The sequence below is a fragment of the Chelonia mydas genome, chromosome 2 (assembly GCF_015237465.2).
Source record: "Chelonia mydas isolate rCheMyd1 chromosome 2, rCheMyd1.pri.v2, whole genome shotgun sequence".
Classification (NCBI taxonomy): domain Eukaryota; kingdom Metazoa; phylum Chordata; order Testudines; family Cheloniidae; genus Chelonia; species Chelonia mydas.
In genome coordinates this window covers 91,124,687-91,144,699 of record NC_057850.1, presented here as the reverse complement: position 1 = coordinate 91,144,699, position 20,013 = coordinate 91,124,687, and positions in this window count along the sequence as shown.

Sequence of the window (20,013 nt, the reverse complement as noted above, 5' to 3'; positions counted from 1 at the left end):
TCTCCAAAAATTCTGTCTCCACTGAACATGTTCCAGGCTGGGGAGCAGTATTTTCCGTCTAATTGCAGCTCTGAACTGCCGTGTGCTGGGACAGGACCAGACAATGGAACTGAGGGCTGGGAATCTCTCTGCCTGAGCCCATTCAGAATAGAAATGTGAAGGAGTTGCTTCACAGAGGGAACAAGAGTTGGACTGGGTGAGGGGAACAGATTGTGACAAGGAGCCTGGAGGGGGAAGGACCGGGAGTAGAAACTGGCAGAATGGGGCAGAGTTAAACTGGGAGGGAGGCGGGTGCAACTGGAACAAGGAGCAGGGTGGGGAAAAGAGAAAAATGGGACAGAATGGAGCGGACAGACATGAAGAAGCCAAGTTTTTGTTTGGTTGTTTTTGGGGAGTTTTTTTGGAAGGTGTATGGGGAGGAATGGAACACACTATTTCTCTTGTTGAAGCTGTTCCACTTTCCATAAATAATCAATGGGCCAGAGAGAGCGCGAGCAAGAGTGACTCTATAACCCAGCGGCCAGGACATGCACCTGAAGTGGGAGGGAGACCCAAGTTCAAAGCCCTTCTCATGGAATCCTTCATGGAAGGGAATTGAACCGGCATCTCCCACATCCCAGGTAAGTATTCTAATCACTGAGCTAAAAGTTATGAGGGTGGTGGCAGCAGCAACAGCAGCTCCTCCTCCTCCTCCTCCTCCTCTGTCTTTGAAAAAAGATGGACTTGGCTTTGATGCCTAACTCCAGGAGAGGGCTTACGGCTGTGTAAGCTAAACAAAGAGATACCTCCCTCCTGCCTGGTCTTAAGCACCTAATTCCTTTCCATGGAGGAGGGGCTTAGGCCCCACCCCTCTCCTCAGCACTTCCTAATGGCTAGTTTAGGCAGCTCCCTGTTCTGTGTGATGGCTCTTGTGGATCTCATTCTAGGCACCCATCTCTCTCTGTACGCTGTGTATAGGAAACCTGGGGCTATGCATTCCACTGGAGGTAGTAAGACACCTAAAAGTTAAGCGTTGCAATGCCTACATCCCTTTTTAGAGCTGACCTGTATAATCCATTTTTCAACACAGTGCCTGGGTGTGGGGCTGCTTTCCATTCTAATGACAGAAGCCCCTCTGCACTAGTTGCTTGAGATATTATGGGTTACTTGTATCTGCATAAACACAGCTGAGCAGCTCCTACCCTGGTCCACCAGTGGCTGCCCCCAGTGTGGCCTTTCAGCACTTTCAACAAGCACAGTGTGGCCTATGTGGAATTGGCACAAAGGCCTTTTCTAAGATTAATAGGTTGTGTTTATCATGCCGCCAGCAGTTCCCTGTGCAGGACTTAAGTTGTGTGGATGTCTTGGTGCTGGCCCTATGAGTGTCAGTGAATTTTACCCACAGCAAGGGCCCCATTATTTACACCAACTGGGCTTCCCTATAGTTGAAGGCAATGGGACTTGAAGTTGTTTGTCATCTTGCACTATCAGACCCAGAGGAAAAAAACACTGGTACATGGGAAGAGAGAGCTCAAGGTCAGTGAAAGCGGAATGATACCATGAAGACGTGTCCAGTAGCCCATGTCTGGAGAGGTGAAAAAGAACAATGGAGGGAAGGGGCTGCAACAAAACCAATACAAATAAAATTAGGAAAATAAAACTCTGTAGTGATCAGAGAGAGAGCACGCTTCAGCAGGATCTTACCCCAGTTTGTCCCCTTCCCATCAAATTATATTAATTTGACTTTGGAACATCTGTGGAAACTAATGCAATATCAAATTATCCTGGGTGGAAATTTCTATTTCAACTCCAGCTGAAAACTTTTGTCAGATCATTCGAGGCTTTCAAAGACAAACCTGACCTCTGTGCTTTATAAAGCTACGGATATCAGACTATTTGTCAAAGCGGGTGAAGTTCTGTATAGAGGTAGTGGCTTTGATCTTCTTGGAACCCCACTAGCAATAAGCACTTGGTCCTTATATTAAGTAAACACCACCATAATTATCAGTTGCTAAGTAGTTTATTTTCATAAGTGTGTGTGTTGGGAGGGGAACACATTTGTTGATACTTCTATGTCCTAGTCATAGCACATTCTTTTTCCATTAGCTCTATATAGTCTAAGTGTTTTGCCTTGCAGAACTACTAAGATAGAATTTGTCATTGAATATAGTCAGAGACACACAAAATAATAACCTGGTGTCTGGTTACTAAAAAGTTTGCATAGATCAACTGTTTCCTTATGACACAATGTCATTGCATGTTATGCGATGCCATGACACGCATTTGCTACTGTGACATTGTACCATGATTATTTCATAGCTCTCTACAGTTCCATTCAGAACAATATTTCTTCTCTCTCCCCTTATCTATCCCAGCTTCTGAGTGTCAACCCCTCCTCAGTTGACTAGCTGCATGGAAAGACACGGAGGAATTCACCACACCTCCAGTCTGTTTGCTCAATGTTTTTTATAGCATGGTGTCTTGTATTCACTGAGCAGGTACAGGATAGGTAGAAATATGTCCCAAAATGTCCCATCGCTGTGCTTGAACAGTGACCCAGGGGAATCATTGCTAATGGTAAGAAGTTCATTCACCATACACAAATGTCAACCTTTTTCTCAGACTGTCAACAGGAGTTAGAACTGGTGCATTGCCACATGTTACAGTAAGGGTCGGGGCATGTTTCTCATTTAAAATTTAAAGTCATGCTATGCTTTAGCTTATGACCTGAAGATGAAAAGCTGACATGTCCTATGCCTTTCACTTCTCTGCAAGAGCTGCGCAAAATGCTGCAACCTTCTCTCTCTTGCACTTTCTATACGCAATTTGCATTCTGTCATGTTCCCTCACACATGGTGTTCCAAACAATTAAAAGAAAATTGCACCCATTTTGCTCAGTCAAACAGTCTGAAAGTTTCAAAGATGAGAAGCACTTTGCAGCATGAATAAACTGTGAAGGGCTTTTGAAAATAAGGTTTTTAATGATAATTGGCATTAAAACCTCTATTTTCTAATACATTTCACAGTTTATGCTTGCTGGGAAGTGCATGTTTTCTCTGAAACTTTCAGACTGCTAGACTGAGCAAAATTGATAAGTTTCCTTTAAATAAAATGGAAATTAATGAAGCAAGATTGTTATCTTAAAACAAATAAATAAAATAAACTGTAGGGAAGAAAAGAAAACAAATATCAACAGCAGAGCTTTGAGGAAACTTTTGTGGATCTCCCCTTGCAGTTTGTATTGTCCATCTGTTCGGACTGTAAGCCCTGTGGAGAAGGGACCATGTGTCTTCTTCTCCCCCCTTCTCCCCCCACACCCCGCCCCTTGCTCATATTGTGACCAACAGTATACATTAAATGTTTACCTGAAAATTTCATTCAGGGGGGTGGAGGGCAAGGGAAAAGGCCACACTGACGCTTGGTGCTTAGGGTATTGGCCAAAGATATGAGAGACCTAGGTTAGAGTTCCTGCTCTTCCTGATTCAGCAAGAGCTGGGATGAGAAACTCTGCTGTGACTCAGGCAGAGTAAGTAATTGAACCAAGGTCACCTGTATTCCAGCCAATGTCCTAACACAGTCATGTGTGTGTGTGTGTCCCGGTTTGGCCACACAGTCCATACACAGCAAGGTGTAAATTTGCAGTGCACCAGTCTGCTGAGCTGTGTGGACCCAGCAGGCAAATACTAAAAGTTCCCTAGTGTGCTTTGATCTACTCAGCTTTAAAACTGGAGTAGATGAAAGAGCACTGGAGAACTTTTGGCGTACAGCACCAAGGTCCACACAAATCCTGCCTTTGGATTTACACCTCAGCCTGTTGCACGCTGGCTGACTGCAGTGGTGGATTAATGATTTTGCCACCCTAGGCCCTGAAACAGTTGCCACTCCCCACCCCAGCAGCTCCTGGCCCCCCTGTCCCAGCTCACCTCCGCTCCGGCTCTGGCTCCGACTCCTCCCCTGAGCGCGCCGCCGGGTCCTGCTTCTCCCCACTCCCTGCCAGTGCTTGTGCGCGAAACAGCTTTGCGAAAGAGGGAGGGAAAGGGGGTAACACGGCGCGCTCAGGAGAGGAGGCAGGGCCAGGGCAGGGATTTGGGAAAGGGGACCATAGGGGCAGGGAGGGGCTGGGAATGGGGGCAGGGAAGGAGTGGAGTTGGGGCAGGGCCGGGGGCGGAGGGCGCGAACCGGCACCGGGGGAAGCCTCTGGCTGCTGTTATAAATTTGCCGCCCCTGCAAATTTTCCGCCCTAGGCCTAGGCGGTTATCGGCCTAGGCGTTAATACGCCACTGGCTGACTGTGCAGAGCAGCCCTCGGTGTCTATGTCTCTTTTCTTCCCACACACTTCCAGATTGAAGTTTTCACGGCTCTGGTCAGTTCTAGTTAAGTGCATGCAGCTAGGCATTTGTCTGGATGATGGCCCTAATTCTGCTCTCATTTAAATAGATGGCAAAACTCCCACTGACTTCAGTGGTCACAGAGTCAGGCCCACAATGGGTACCTTCCTACCTAAATGTCTACGTGCAACTACAGGGGTTAAGAAATGTATGGGCTCAGTGGGGAGGCTTTTGAAAACTTTTTCTCACTATGTAATCTATTCATTGGTTTGTGATCTCCAGACTTTCCAGAAATTATCCCAAACCCACATGACATCGTCAACTATGAGACTACATGGGGAGCTTTTGATTTAGGCTCTGGGGATCTGCATGTCCTGTTACAGAGAGCTCCCTCTTGATAATAAACACCTCTGTAAAACCTCTGTCCTGCGTGTAAATTATTCCAGCAAAATTTAAAAAGGGAGAGATTCTCCTTGGCCATTGTATAGGTGTATGGTGTGGAGGAGGGCACAAAGACGTCCTCTCCCTCTTTGTGGCCCATATAAAGGCCAGATAGAATTTCAGTCCTTGCACCCACCAGAGCACAATGGCTTACTCTTAGGGGGCATATGCTGTAGTTTCTTTTGGTAACTCTCAGTGGGATCAGAGGGTAATGGCTTGTAGAAAGTGGTGTTGGAGAGAAACCATAAATCATAAACCAGTCGGAGAACACTTCAATCTCTCTGGTCACGCGATTACAGACATGAAAGTTGCGAGATTCAAAACCAGACTCCAGCGAGAGACTGTTGAATTGGAATTCATTTGCAAATTGGATACAATTAACTTAGGCTTGAATAGAGACTGGGAGTGGTTAAGTCATTATGCAAGGTAACCTATTTCCCCTTGTTTTTTCCTACCCCCCCCCCCCCCCCGACATTCTTGTTAAACCCTGGATTTGTGCTGGAAATGGCCCACCTTGATTATCAGACACATTGTAAGGAGAGTGATCAGTTTAGATAAGCTATTACCAGCAGGAGAGTGGGGTGGTGGGAGAGAAAACCTTTTGTAGTGGTAAACACCCATTTTTTCATGATTTGTGTATATAAAAAGATCTTCTGTACTTTCCACAGTATGCATCCGATGAAGTGAGCTGTAGCTCACAAAAGCTTATGCTCAAATAAATTGGTTAGTCTCTAAGGTGCCACAAGTACTCCGATTCTTTGGAAAGACATCTTAGCAAAAAAAATCATGGAGTTTCCTTCCACACAGACTGCTTGTCACCTTGTTCCCGGCTTGAAATGCTACTCAAAGGGGGGACAGGACTACTAAAATATCTCTTTGTAGTTAATACTGTTTGTTTTATCTAATCAAATGTGTTCAAGTTGAAGTGTCTGGGTAACTCTACTTGGGGTAACAAGTTGTGTGCATATTATTCCCTTAAAGGAATAACAGACTTGATATATTTGCACTGTTCAGGAGAGCTGGGCAGTACAGGACATACATTTCTGGGGGGAAATCTGGTACTGGGAGTGTGTTGGGGGTCACCCTGTGGTAATATTTAAGCCTGGTAAAAGCTAAGGTATGGCTGGCTGATGGCAGCACAAACAGACTTAGTTGGGAGTGACATGCATGCTGGAGGCTATTTCTGGGCAAACCAGGTTGGAGGCTACAGCAGCAATGCATTGTAAAGGGGACCCTAGGTTACAGGGCAGGGGTGACACCACGACTCATTGGTTTGGATTGTACCCTGGTATGTCACCCCTACTTCAAGCTAATCATAAGGATTGTTTGCATGAAAAGACCATCCTTTTCTTGGAGGAAGGACCTGAAAAAGGTTTATTTTTTATTTAAAATAAACTGTTGCACGCGCACACACACATTGTCTAATCAGTGAGAAATAAGATTGTTATGCTACTGAGAGTTACAGCAACTTTTGAAAATATCTTTTCACAATTGTGGAATTCAATATTTTTAATGCTCCATGATAGTAAAAATTTCATTAAAACCATGTTAAATTACCCAGAACCAGTGTGTGTCTCATTTAATTTTCCTGTTGCCTCTTTCTGCTATTCCAATTCCTGACATATTAATGGAGGGATTAAAAGTAAGAACATGTTTATCAGATCTCCTACAACAGATACCCTTGGACATATTTTCATATACATGCATTAAATGTAAAAGGGCTGCTTTTTGAGGGCCAATTCCTATTTCCACCAAGTTCATTGAAGAGTTTTTGCCACTGACTTTACTGGGTGGAGGGTGGTCTTAACTGCGCAGTTTCTTACTAGGGGACCTGTTTCTGAAGGTCTCTTGAAATGCTATAGTCTGTAGCAATGATAATAGTTATCAGTGATATCTCTTGTGATATGTTGCATGTTTTCCATCAGAAACGTTTAAATCTCTTATTGAAATTGTGGCTGGGATTTTGTTACCTTGTATCTTTTCTTAATCAAAAATATTTAAATACAAGAAAAAGTGGTAGGCAGGAAGATCTAGCACTATGGAGATATGATGTGTAGGGAAGATGTTGTCATCTCGTTATAAGCATAACCTATTTCATACTTAAAAGACAATGGGGATTTTGCCATTGACTTCAGTGTAGTCGAGATTTCACCCACAAAGTCTATAGTCTGAGGAGAGAATTTTGGCTTTAATGAGAGATAGCAGAAAGGGTGTGTGTATGGTGTTACCAACTTTCAGAATTTTATTGTGACTGTCATGATATTTGGTATATTTCTTAAAGCCCCAGCTCCTGGAGTCTTGGGATTAGAGAAGGCCCTCAGTTTCTTTTTTTGCTTACCTAAGTTTCAAGCTCTTATACTTGGAGAGAGAAACTTGGAAATGTGAATCATAAAGCTTAAATCAGCTAATAAAAAGAACTAATTTTTAAGCTACTCAAGATTTTGGTGGTCTAATTAATGATTTTTGAATGCTTGGGGTTAGTATGCCAATTAATGTATCCATTTTTAATACACTTTTCATGTTAAATTCCTTTGCAATTATTTTGTTTGCTTTTATTATGTATTCAAGTGAATATTTTTCATGTTCTAAATGCAAAAGTAAAAGAATAAATCTGGCTTTATAAAAGAACAATAAAAGTGTACGTAGTCATGGCAATAATATAAAGAATATAAGAACAATTGCAATTTTTTTTTTGCTCTGGTTGGTTCTTTCAACAATATGGCAAAGGATACAATACTTTGTCTTACAATAGGAATTTTTAAGTGTATTTGTTCTCTTTACTCTTTAGATGTAGTTACTTGTCAAGAGATTATCCTAAATATTGCTGCTTTTGTGATCAGAGGAGGAAGCCCCATCAGTTCAAAACAAAGGCATCTGCTTGTCAGAGTGTACTGAATAGAAGTGCCTTTGATCTGGATTTTAAAAAAAAGGAACTCTAAAAGAGTGGATGTCCAATATTTTCAGTCTGTGAGTCAAATATATTGAATATGATACCTATTCTTTGAAAAAAGGTCAAACTGCCACAATTAGTATATTGGGGTCAGACTTTTTGTCATGATCAACCCCTGTTGCATTGTCTGGGCAGTACTCAGGGCTTGGAAACCATTTTCAAGTCCCCATGGAGTCCCCAGTGAGTGTAGAGCCAGTTGTGACCAGCTCCTGAAGTGGAGGGGCATATTGGGGGTGGGGAGGAGAAGAGGCTGGCAAGTGCCGGTGTCTGGCGATCACTAGCTGCCACAGTCCGCAGGGGACCATTTGCCAGCTGCTGAGTTAGAGTACTTTCTTAGTTACACTAATTGGGAAGCTATAAGTGGTTGCTGGTTCTCAGTTTCTCCCCTCTGACTCTCTCTTGGGTGACTGTCCGGGGAAAGCTTTCCTGTGTGAGGCAAATCCCTTAGGCTCTCGCTGTTGTCCTGTTCTCCCTGGTGCTTCCATAGCCCAGCAGGGAAGCAGGCAATGGAGTATCCAGATCTACTTCCCCTCTCTCCTCTGTCCTGTAGCAAACAATCAGTAGGGAAGCTATTGGACAGCTGCAGCAGAGGAAGGACAGCAGTTGCTCAGAACACTCCTGGGCTCTCGTCCGAGATGTTTGAGGCTCCGGGGAAAACAATGTGAGGCAGTTGGGGAGGAAGGTACTTCTCCCAGCACCCAGGGGCTGATTTGATTGTTTGAATTAAAAGTCACATGGTATAGCTCAGGAAATATTTTTATTTAAATAAAATACAAATGTTCTTTATAATAGTCATCCTGAGGCCAATGGTGTGAATGCTCAAGTATCCGTTGGGCTACAGGCTGAACATCCATGCTCCAAAATATGAAGAAAGAATGAAAAGGCACTTCTCTTTGTTCTAATTTCCTATTCTCAATAGAAAATAGTTTGGTCTTCTGTACTGTACAATTGTCCTGTGTGTGACCTTGGACAATTTTCTTACCCAGTTCTGCATGTTTCAGTGAAATGGATGTATTCAGTAAAATAACACAATAAATGCAACTGATAATGAGGCAATAAACCTGCTCTTCCATTCTTTGGAAAACACTATCTAACTTTGTGTTTTTAGAGTGGGGCTGCTAAATACACTTCCCCTTTTGATGGCTATGAGACAAGTTTATTCAATCTTTGGTTGGGGGAAACTCTTGGACCAGAAAATTTTGCTTGTATAGTGGAGAAATGATATTGAAAACTACTCAATTAAATCTGTAGTAATGAAAGGAAACTTAATGCTCTATACAACTTAGAGATGGATGATTTTCCCTCCCCTCCATGAATAGTAAATTATCCTGAAAAGATTATTTTGGGGGCACAAATTCAGCAAATACTTTTTTTCCCCAGCCAAAACTAAAAGATTCTCTTTGGCCATTATGGAAGGAAATGTTTCGACTTTTCATTTTAAAATGTTTGTTTTAGATATTATTTTAAAACAAACAAAAACAAAGGGGGAACACCTGTAAATGCCCAAAATGAAAACAATTTAAACTTGGGGTCAATTATTCACTCACCTGGGGTGAGGAGGGAGATCATAAAGAGGGGATTATGGTGAACGGGTGTGACATTATTGACATAATCTAACTAAAAGTGAACATTTTAAAGAGGCAGGTCTCCTCTATCATCACTTCAACAGCTGGGAACAGCCAGGACAGTTATAATTGTGGTTAGAGCTAAGAGCAGGCTGAACTTCTCTCCCCATTCTAACACAGCATGAACATGGCTCTGGCACTCCATTATCCCTGTTTGAGGGCATGGGAACTCCCCTCCTCCCTGCTCAGGGAGAGAGTCAAGCCAGGCCACCCCCTCCCATCTACCTCACAGAGCTAGCATGTGGTGCCAGTGGCCCATCTCCCCCTCTTTTGTGACACCACCTGCGAGAGGATCCCATCCAACTCACAGGAGGGCAGAAAGAGGCAGGCCTTGCTCCCTCTGCCTCCCCAGATCCAGCACATAGCACCAGCAATCCTTCTCTTCTCTAGGTCTGTGGTCAGTCTTCCCGATGACGGCTTTCTCCTGCTGCTTGCTAATCTGTTTAGTCCTGTAGCTTCAATAGTAGCAGTGAGTGCTGAGTTTCAGGGTACAAAGCCTCTTGATTCGTGATGGGGCATTGTTACAGCTGTACATAATAAAACTTAGTTTAACTTTTAAATTATTGTTTAGTAATAATAACCAATGAATGAAGCAATCCCTGCAGTAAAGTTTGAAGTTCTTGGAAATACTGAGGGATGAAAAATGCTGTGACTTGTTTATTAGTATTATGTAGCAAATTATTTTTAATATATATAATATAATTAGGTTGCTAAGTCAAGCATTCAAAAGTTAAGGAAATGCCAGATTCCTCCTTGTGTGCATGTATTATGATACAATCTTTAACTACAAGAGCATAAACCATGTTTTTTCAACAGGATCCCTTCCTCATTCAGTGCACAGAATGGTAATTAAAGGGGGCAGATTTAAGGTTGCTAAGACAATCCGAAAACTAGATTTAACTTTTAAATGCTTGTTTATGTAATCTAAATAACATTGTTTTAACACAGATTTTTGTGTGTAATTATTTAATTGCTCTTCACGTATTGCAAAGAATCCACTGGATTTATTGTCTTTCAGACTGGAAGTAAATAAATCTGTTTTGTCATCTGATATTTGGTTTATTTTTTTTAATTTTAATTTATACTATCAATTGCGCTGCCTGAAGGTTGGGGAGGGAAATATGGGAGTTAAATTTAGCTAATGCCTTTCAAGAAATATAAACGGTCTAATTTGGGAGTCAGGCCAACATTGCTATATAATACTAATAAAAAAAGTCACATCATTTTTCATCCCACGGTATTCCCAACTTTACTGCAGGGATTGCTTCACACAAAAGTGCCGTCATTTGTAGGGTGACATGTTTAAGAGTACATAGACTATTACAAAATTCATGCTTGAAAATTCTCTATTCAATCAAAATGTCCATGGAAAATGACATTGGACCATTGAATATTAAACCTTTTGGATGAAACAAAATCAATGCCTTCGAGTACTATGGCGTTTTTTGTTTAAAAGAGACTTTATGGGAAAAGTACCAATGTAGTGAGGGGACATGGCCTCCCTATGAGACTGATGAGGAGAAACCACTCTCCCGCCTCTAGTGGGTAGAGCCAGGCAAGCCATGTTCTCCTGACAGAAGCGAAGCGGTAGGGCAGGAAGTTTAAAAGGCAGGGCCTGCAGCTTGGCTGTGTGAGAGCCAGAGAATGAAGCAGATGTCTCTCTCCCGCTTCTGAGCCCTGCACCCGAGCTGGAGCTCTACAGAGCTGAGGACCCAGGCAAGATACTGGGACTACTGACTGACCAGTACCTAGAGGAGCTGCAGAGAGTGCCATTGGCTGTGTACCCCGGGGAAACGGAGGAACCCCAGGACATAGAGGTACACCCAGGAGGGCTAGTAGGAAGTAACCCAGGGACACCAGACATTAGCCCAGTTGTGTTGCCTGAGTGTGGGTCAGTGTGTTTAGGTGGGATCCCTGCTGACCCAGTGGCAGAGCCCTCCGCCACTGTCAGGGCCCTAGGCTGGGACCCAGTGGAGTAGGGTGGCTCCGGGTCCCTCTGCCACCAGACCCATCCTGTGGGTGGCAGCCTCCCCATGTTAGGCTGGATGGTCTGTGTTTGTTATTGCTCTGCCCTGCTCTGCTGGTCAGAGCCTTTATACTGCTTAGTGCTGTGTCCTACACAGAGGGCCAGCCCCCCTTGAACTGCTAATTCCCCTATTGAGCCTTGCATTTATAGGCTCACTGTAGTGAAAGGCCTCGCCTCCATCTGAGACAACAACCAATCATCAGAATGGTGTGATATAACAATAGATGAAGAGTGACGGGAAATATCTGTAAAAAAAATCAGACAACTGTTGAATTCAACTTCAGAGGAGATATGAAAGCCTAGCAACTCAGTTTCCACAGCACTCTTAATAATAAGACTGACACTTCCAGAGGTCTGTGTTTAATCACTTGAGGTGAATCAGGGTGATATTAGAACATTCTTATGAAAAGATATGGATTAAAATAAGTGACATTGAACCAATTTTGCTTATAATATAGGACACTAGTAAAGCTAAAAAAATCCCGTTTATTGGATAAACATCTTCTAAGAAATTATTTCAAGTGTGAATTCTGCTAATCAAGGAAATAAACCAAAGATAACATATTGTCTAGATGAGATGAAGAAAGGGAATAAAAACAGCCATCTGTGCTCTATTCAAGCAATTTCTTCAATAAGAGTAACTCAGATGCAATTCAAACCCAGATAACAGCCACAGTGACTGAGGGGCTCAGCTAGTATTGTCATTATGATGGTACAATCATGGTACTGATGAACTCTGAATACCTATGTCTTCCTAACTCTTTTATTTGAAATTTATAGTTATCCTTCCCCAAAGTTTGATTGCTTCATTGGCTATGTTTATTTCTGTTTAATTCACGTTTCTTTTAATATTTTCTCTAACAATGTTAAAATAAAATTATACAATAAAATCTAGAAGATATCTACTGATTTGGTTTGACTATGAACATTGTACAGGAAAGGCCTTGACAGAAATAACATCACTAAGTTGTGGTTTGCTGAATCACCCATGAGAAGGCAAAGGGGGTGAGAACTTTGCATGTCCAATCTATCTTTCTAATGTTCAGACAGGCTAGTTTGTTAGGGGGAATTGAAGAGCAGCATGAATGAGTGGCTAGGATGTGCAACTGGAAGTCAGAAAACCTGGATTTTTGGTCCCTGCTCTGTCACTGGATGGTTCTCAACATGGCAAATAACTTTACCCTCATTTTTCCAGTGCGGAACCAGAGACTATGAAACCTTTGCTTTTACATCTGAAAGTTTCAAAGTGTTTGTATGGTGATACAGGTTGTGTGAGAAAGTCTAAGCATTACAGAGAGAATGTACTGTCTTGGGCACTTAGCAAGGTGATAAGGTAAAAGGAGCTCTATGACAACAGGTATTTCTTTGCTTTCAGTGAAAGTATTGACATTCTGTTCTGAATTAGTGTGTCAGGTGTGAAGACAGCTCAAAGCAGCACACGTGCAAAGCCTCTGTGGAGTTCATCACTTTTATCCTCCTGCTCCCCCCTTTTTTATATTCAGACATAAAAAGGGGAGGGAAACACTCCATGAAAGCCGGTTCATGTTGCTAAAGAACAATAATGCAAAACGTATGCCATCAAAGTCCATATACTTACTTACTTCACCCTCAAACACTTTCAAATATGCATTATTCATTCTCTTAGCAAACAAACCCTACTCAACCATAGTCACCAAGGACACACCCCAGCAACCTTGCCTCTATGCTTCCTTGATATTTCTTAGAAAAGTTGGTCATCACATCCTATTGTTCCCAATGGAAGTGAAACAAATTTACTCTTAAGGAAGATGGTGAGCTCCCTATGCTGTCAAGGATGAGAAACCTAAAAAGCAAGTCAGTGAAGGCAGTAACTATCTTTTCTAAGGTCAATCTTTGGTCAAGTCTCATTTTTCGTCTCAATCTCATTTTAAAAACAAACAAACAAAAAGCAGTGGGAGATGGCAGCTGTTTTGAAAGAGCGCAAATCTTCCTGAGTTTCTCTGAAGGTAAAGATTGTATACCATAGATTTTGTTGAGGGGTAAACATTCACTTATGATGAATGATGGCAGAAAAATTACCATTAATCCCCAAATAAATAGATTTCAAATGTACACGGTGCACAAGATTTTAATGAGCTTAAACTATACAGAAAGGTTGAAGAGTGTTGTCCCTCTCTCTTCCCATTAAGACTCCTTCAGCTGAAAAAGATCTGAGACAGAGTGCCAAATTTCTTGAAGGCTAAATTTTTAATTCCTAATGGGTTCTCTAGTAAATTCTCAGAAAATGTACACTTTTGCTCAAAGAGCAAGTGTTCAAGTGAAACTTTTGGGATGATCTACTGCAATCCTTCTCTTTGTGAAAAATTCACTAACTGTGGGGCAGTCACCAGTGCTTTTAATAATGACTTTAGGCCTGTTAAGAACTCTCACTGGTTTTGAACTGGTGCATTCCATTCACTCCAATGGCATTACTCTTGATTCATTCTCAAACGAGTAAGAGCAGAATCGCACTCTACGTTTTTACATAGTGGATATGCAATTGAGTTAAACATGTACATAAGTTTAGCTAAAGGATACCTGCAGGAAGTCACGAAGCAGGCCTTTTCATTTTTTTTTCTGATTATGTTTTAAAAGTAGTAAATTAATATCAGGTACATGATACTTTTCAGGCTATTCTGTTCAGAATTTTGGCTGGTGATTATAAGAATTTTTAAAGTTCTATTTTCATTTCAATACACTTTGAAACCCAGTTTATATTTAGCAACTCTCAGGAGTCATGCTATATAAATTGGAAAATAAGAAGCCAAGTGGAGAGATGAATATACAAAAATGCTTTTAAAGGCCACAGAAAAATTCAAATAGCTTTCTAGTCAGATTTATTTCTGTCTTTATCATACTACATAAATCTAAAATCTAAGAGGTGCACTTTTCACTAGAAACTGTTTAAGTATCTATACTTTTGTGACAGAAAGGTGATTCATTTTTGAACTACATGTAAGAACATCAAACGTTAGAAGAATTATCAAAAGAAATTGGCTAGAGCACAATACATGCTTTTACTGACCCATTTCTGATCACGGTTACTGGGTACGTACAGATGTGAATCAAAGCACTTCACAAATAAGATGTTTTTCTCTGTACCTATACACACTGTACTGCCTTTAAGTCCCTTTATTCTTCCTCAGTATAAAATGATTGATTGATTGCTCACAGCTTGCATGACTCCCTGCTGCCCTAGATCCATCTCCACTCTTCACACTCCTTACAGTTCTTGCATCATTGACTTTCTGCCAGCCATTTTGCTGCCAGTGCATGAGCTGACATTTAATGATCTTTAGATGCAGTAATGTCACATTTATCACTCTTTATCAGTTGTGACAGACCTAGATTCAAATGCAAAAATGAAATGCAGACTGAATCCAATCCAAACAGTGATAGGCTTTTGAGTGGCATCCATCAAGACATGTCAGAGAGAAAAGTGAAAAATTACCTGTTGCTTATTGTTCTAGACCCAGGGTTATATAGAAAAGTTTCCAGGTCTATTCCTTGCAGTATTCCGGGAAGCCCTATCCAGCCCCCAAATGTTTATAAACATCATAAATATTAGGACATGTGAACTTTGTCTTTCCAGCTTAATTTAAGTTTGTTTATTTTTAGTCCATGGTCAGGACTGACAGAAAATATTCTAGAGGAGCAGCTAAAGGTTTCCCATAACAGATACTGTTCTCCCTTCTCCACAGGTCTTGTGGTTGAAGGATTTTAGCAATGGATCAGTTCCCTGTTCCGCAGGCTCTAATCAGTGCCACCCCTTCTCTCCCCAGATGCTTTCTGCACTTTCTTGCTAGCTGTATTCCAATTCTAGTTTCTAGTTCCTACTTTGTTCCACTCCAAGGTGAAGCAGCATGTAGGGGCAGCAATAAGAAGGAAGACCTAAGACAAGGTAGCTGCTGGCTGTTACTCAGCAGCTGCAAGAGTAGCCCCAGGCAGATAGAGAGTTACATTGTTGAGGAAAAAGGATTTGCTTGTTTTTGTTCCCAACTCCCTCCTGTCTTGGGTAGAGCCACACATTGCAAAACAGGTAAAGAAAGAGTGATGATTCAGAAATCCAATATTTATTGATGGGGAGATTTGCAGCCAGCCTCACTTCCTCTCCCACTGTTATCCACAATTACTCTTTATGTGACTGTTTCTGCTATATTGAGGCCTGATCCAACATCCACCAAAATCAATTAATACCTCATCTCCCCATGACTGTAGGGGGAGACAGATCAGGCTGCTGACCAGCAGTGAAATATCTAACAGTGTTGAAATGTAAAGGGTAATTATTAGGCTTCTGAAATTCATCCCCCAATGAGAAGGGGGAAAATTCACCGCTTCCCAGAATTATTTTATAGATGGGTTGCACCCAGAACCAAACAGGAATCTACTTCATTCTCTGGAATGCTGATGTAATATGTTGTTTGAGGAACAGCACTAAAGCCCTAGTTGTGCCATCTTTCCTCAAATCCAGTATGCCTTTCTTTGTAGTGCCTATTTGTGGGGTAAGGCACTACTCAGCATATTCGAGGGGACAGGACTGGCTCCAGGCACCAGCAAAGCAAGCACATGCGTGGGGTGGCACACTTCCAGGGGCGGCATTCCGGACATCCTTTTTTCTTCGGGGCAGTTGCGCTCTTGGGGGGAGGGGAGGCAGTTGCACTTAGACGGGGCGAGGGCACCGCGCTCCCAGCCACAGTGGGAAGGGGAAGCCCCAGCCCTGGGATGCTGAGCTGCCAGGGCCCAGCCGCTACCTTGAGAGGAGAGGGTGAGTCCTGCCGGGGAGCCGGGGCTGCGCTGCCTCATCTGAGCCCTGGCTGCTGCGCTGCCTTGTGCCACCCCGTATATCGGGGCTTCTCTGCGCGGCCGGGCGGGGGAGGGGGTAAAGCCCCTGCAGGTGCTGGGAGAAGGTGACATCACTCCCTCTGCTTCCAGCGCCGCCTGCGAGTCCCAGCCTCACCTGAGCTTGGGGCTGCAAATTTTTTGCTTGGGGCAGCAAAAAACCTAGAGCCGGCCCTGCAAGGGGAGCAAGGAGTGTGTCCTAAATGAGTAAGAAGCTACATTCTGCAGTAGCTGAAGGTTCCGCTTGATCTAGATCTCCAGGTTTAGCCAAATGGTGTAAGGCCCTTCACATCTTTTTCTACCCACCCTCTGTTTTTTAATATGATTATATAATATCTGTCTTCTGTCAAATATATTTTGCACGGGGAAAAAACTCTCCTGCAAATATTGCAAAGCTCTAGAATCACGAGAAAACCGATTTAAATAGCTATTTGGGAACTATATTTTATAACATACATTTGCAACAGTGAAGGAGTAAGGAGGTGATTAGTTCGTTGCAATTTGCTCAAAGATTTGAGTGTGTGTGCATTGCAGGGTTTGAGTGAGAAAATAAGTTAATTTGGACTTTGAATTGAAACCTGATGTATTTTTGTTTCTCATGTAAAGTGAGGTTTAAACTATATATTTAATTCTTTTAATCAGTGTTCCTACCAGCAATTTTCTTGGCTCATCAACAGACCAAAACCTATATAAATGTATATTGTAAGTACACAATTGTACACAATTCAAAACCACACTGGGCCAGATTACCTCCTGCTATAGGAAAAAAACAAACAAACTTGCGATGCTCACCAGCTTATTCAATGGCTGGGGAGAGGGAAAACAGGATTTGCCTTTTGTGAAGCTGTATGATTGAAGTATAACTATTTATATCCATGATATGCCACTGTTAAACAATTGCAACACATTTTGTACAAAGTATATCATGTAAGGTATCAATGGAAAAGTTATAATTCACTAAATATGATTATCATGTTTATATGCATTTATCATGTTTGTATCTGAAGTTATCAATATTGGCTATGCACTGGTATCTAACACATGCAGTATTCTTGGGCAACACCCACCAGAGTTACATCTAGGCTAGACAGCTTTGTATTGATGGCTCGTCAAAGACACTTAGCTCTCACAATGGGCAATAGAAGAAACTTATTCCTCCAAGACTCCTCTTCCTGCAGATGCCTCAGCCTCCAAGGTCCCAATGGCTATCCTTCGTGAGCCATCAAGCCACGTAGGGATCTGTGATGTGCTCATGTGACCTGGACTCCATCTTGTGCCAGTAACTTTCCACAGACTGGGCTGTGGGCTTTGTTTAAGACAGAAAATTTCCAGGCACATGGCAAACAGTATAAAAAAATCCTGGAATAACTCTATTTTGTCTCTTTCCTGCTCTGATTCTCTGGACTCTGGCTTTACAACTAAAAGGAGCATATTGACTATGGACTGAGGACTTTTCAATATTTTGGAAGTTACCAGAGACTTTACAAAGTACATCACTGCTACAAACCTGATACAAGAACTTTGCCATTATTTTGTATATATGATCTATTAACAATTTTATCTCTTCTTTTCTTTATTAACAAACCTTTAGATTTTAGTTACTAAAGGATTGGAGCAGTGTGATCATTGGGTAAGATCTAAGTTATATCTTGACCCGGCTATGTGGCTGATCTCTTGATCACAAGAACCCTTTGTTTGATGAAATTGATCTTCAGTAACCATTCATCATAAAGTCTAGTGTCTTGGTGGTGAGACAAGGGCTGGAATGCCTAAGCAGACTGCATTTTTGATTTCTTGTTAACCAGTGTGGTGAGACACAAGTTTACTTTTGTTACTGGTGTGGTATAATCTAATGATAGAATAACCACCAGTGTGGGATGAGTTTGTCCCGAATCTTAGGTTCTCAGCTGTGACCCACTGAGGTATGGTGACACCTTTCCACATAAGAATTGAGGGATTTCATAATCAAATCCCACAGCTACCCTCCTCCAGCACCTCACCCTCTCTTTTCTTTCCTTCTAGATTGATGCAGTTCTCCACAGGCCAAACATGCAAAGGACCTGTGCTTCCACCTGCAACTACGTGTGAACCCTACCCTTAAGCAGCCCCAGTTTCTTCACAGGTCTCGGGCTGGGAAAACAGTGCCAGAGAAGCAGTTGATTTTATTTTCATGGAGAAAGGTTGAGGTCCACATGTGGAAGGAAACTATGGGGATAATCTGGTCCACTGAAAGGATGTGTCTCAATGGTTTTTGAGAAAAGATTAATTATTAACTGATTGTCCCCTTTTTTGCCAAACTTTAGCTGGTTGGGCTGAGATTTTCCATGCTGGGTGTCTGCCTCAAGCTGAGTTTTTATTTATTATTTTTATTTAGTTAGTTAGGTTTTAGCCAAAAGGTTTAAGCTGTTTCTCAAAGAGACTGGGGGGAATTCTTTGTTTCGCCCATGTTTAAAAAATTCAAGTTACCTATTATCTGAAAAGTCCAGCACCCCTATACTTTGGAGCAGGGACTCAAATTTAGGAGATGGCCTTTGTGTCTGGGATGTCCCCAGAGACACATCTGGGGAGACTTGGAATGAGAACAAATGTAGGGGAAAGATGAGAGGGTGGGGAGACAGGTTGGAGGAATGGGGAGGAAGGGGTCAAGCTTCGGAGGGAAATGGACAGAAAAGTCTCAGTGAATGAAGAACACATTACCTTGAATGGAACCCATGACTTCTGAGTCTTGCAATTACTTTGCTGCCGCTAATATCTATGAAACCCAAAGGCAAACTGTTTCATCCCCCTCTCTGTGGTGGTCCATGCAGTGGATGACAACCTACTACTGCTATCAGTTACTGCCTTAGATGAAGTGGCAGATGTTTGTGGGGTTTATATTAAAATTCCAATCCTGCCAATGAACCAACAGGAGACCCTGGGGGTCTCATTTGTAGAAATGCTGAGCATCCACATCTGCAACTGAAGTTAATTGGCACTGTAGTTGAATATATAAAGTACCATATAATGCTAAGTACTCTGAACAATCATGTTTTAGATGTCTCAGATTGGGAACCCATAAAGGTTTTGACCTTAATCTCTTTGTGCTTCAGTTCCCCAAATTCAGGATAATACTACCTCACTTCCCTCCCCAGAGTGGTAAGAAAATAAATTGTTTGTAAAGTATTCAGAGTTTATAGTGATGAGCACTACAAAAAGCCTATTGGGAAATTAATAATTTTGTCTTCAAAGCAGGGTTTGAATAATGTGCAATAATTAAGACATGGGAGAAACATGGAACAATGAGGATAAAGCAGGCTATTAAATAGCTGCTAAAGTGAGCACTGTCCAGTCCATGCACTGAATAAGGCAGGGTTCCTGTGGGGAAAACAAAAAGTTTTATGACATATTAGGGGGACTAAGTGGTTTAGGAAGCTACAAGGTTTGAATTGTGTTCATTGCTTCAGTGTTCAAGCGTTGACATTTGATTTTGTTGTCTGTTTAAAATGGACTGATGCTCTAAGTGTAGTTCCTAGTGGGAAAGTATATCGCAAAACTAGTCACAAATGGCACTAATTGGACAACTCATCTCAGGTCAGAGGCTGTATTGAATTGTCTACTTTCCGAGTCTGCGAGGTGCTTCCTTGAGGTCAGGAGTAAGGTACGGCAATGGGGGTATGAAGGCCTTTCCTGATATAGTGAAGTTTGCACTGCTGCTGGCCATACTGTTCTGTAGCTCAGCAGAGGACTTTTCATAGCAGTCATGTTTCACTAGCACTAAAAAAAAAAAAAAAGGCTTCTGCTACAAGTAATGATAGTTGATTTTAATCA